This window comes from Macrobrachium nipponense, chromosome 40 (assembly GCF_015104395.2).
Source record: "Macrobrachium nipponense isolate FS-2020 chromosome 40, ASM1510439v2, whole genome shotgun sequence".
Taxonomy (NCBI): domain Eukaryota; kingdom Metazoa; phylum Arthropoda; class Malacostraca; order Decapoda; family Palaemonidae; genus Macrobrachium; species Macrobrachium nipponense.
In genome coordinates this window covers 8,426,574-8,428,298 of record NC_061101.1, presented here as the reverse complement: position 1 = coordinate 8,428,298, position 1,725 = coordinate 8,426,574, and the positions used below count along the sequence as shown (strand labels likewise).

General features: G+C 31.5%; 1 protein-coding gene across 3 annotated transcripts in view; it reads left to right on the top strand.

Moving 5' to 3' along the window:
- The first annotated feature begins 1,379 nt into the window (after positions 1-1,379).
- Positions 1,380-1,725, top strand: part of LOC135211903 (lachesin-like) — an 82,638-nt gene continuing 82,292 nt past the window's right edge. The window contains exon 1 of one of the 3 annotated variants that reach the window (XM_064245136.1): positions 1,380-1,558. The gene's annotated coding sequence lies outside the window, so the exon portion shown is untranslated. The other 2 variants (XM_064245135.1, XM_064245137.1) reach the window with 2 other exon arrangements.

Genomic DNA, 1,725 nt, shown 5'->3' with positions numbered 1-1,725 from the left:
TATCTATATATATATATATATATATATATATATATATATATATATTATATATATATATATATATATATATAGTATATATATATATATATATATATATATATATATATATATATATATGTATATATATATATATGTACACACACACACACACACACACACACACACACACATATATATATATGTTATATATATATATATATATATATATATATATATATATATATATATATATATATATATATATATATATATACATATATATACTTTATAAGTTTGCTGTGTATTATATATCTTTGTAAAAATATTCGATTTTTTACTAAAAATTTATATATTTTTATATTCATTTTTATACATATTCTTTATGTGTTTGGTTATGTCTTTTACTGTTCCTGTGAAAGATATTAGTGCTTTCAGGCATCAAGTTAGATGGCTATTGGAAAGACATATCTTCACTCACTGTGCATGTGTCTAGTGTCTTTATTTCATCAATACGAGTTGAGACATTGGTTGTCAATGGAGGTATTTGTAGCATGAATGATATTACTGTTTTCCAGAATGTTTGTATGTGTATGTATGTTTGCGTATGTGTGTGTGTAAGTTTGTGTGTATATGTGCGTATACGAGACCATAAATAGTAAAGAGGAGTTATAAACTTGAAAAGTTGATTAAGGATGTCGATTTTATGCTTACAAAGACGACATATTAAACATACATAAATATTGATTCTGAAGAAGAGGTGAATATTGTTTATTTGTAACATAATCACGTATTCTTGGGCAACACATTCTTACCATATGAATTTACTCTATTTTTCCTTTTTTTCTTTTTTTTCCTTTTTCTTTTGGTTTTAATTCTGCAAACGAGAAAATAACTTCTCGGTATACGCCGCAGCATTAAAAGTAAAATTTCGATAAACTCTACGGACTTCATAATGTGAGTTCCGTTTAATTTCCAGGATTTATACGTAAATAAATACTCTTGTGCAAATAGAAATATATTTGAAGCTTTATTCCACGTAACGTGAATCTTGAAAATAAAAGTTAAAGCTTACAGATTTTAAGTAAAGTTTCGTAGGAAATTAAAGAAGTCTGAGAAACTAGGAAATATTGAGAGGATTTGAGTTCTGCAGTGCTTAGTTGAAAAAAAAAAAATGTTTTATGTATACGGACGATGTTATGATTGGAATCCATTACATCTACAAATAACGTAATTGGACATTGTCTCCATCCATATACGGAAATCTCTCATTACTGTAGATTTAATTCATAACCCCCTTTCGTTGTAAACACATCTCATCGCGGGCGGTGAAAAAAGAGACGGAAGAATACGATAGCTGGCAACAGTCGAACAACTGACCCAGGCTGGCACGCGTTTCAGCAGGCAGTCTCCCACTAGCCGACGCCGAGTAAGGTCCACGCTGCCACCTTTTCGTCAGTGTCACCCTCCCTCTCTCGAGAGAGAGAGACGAGTTCGAGAAATTGATATCTAGTTTTGTACTCAATTGGAAAATTAGTCTCCTTGGATCAATGAGGCAGAAAGGATGCGAGTGCTCTCACGCGTACGTAAATCGCTGGCTCGTTTGATGATGTTCTTCAAAGGGACTTTTCTTGCAGTGACTGTCTTCTAAAAAGACTGTCCCGTGGGGATCCTGCGAAGGAAAACGTTTCAAAGGATTTACATGAAAGGGATCGGCCGGCATCTTGCAAAAAACGTTTTTACGATGAA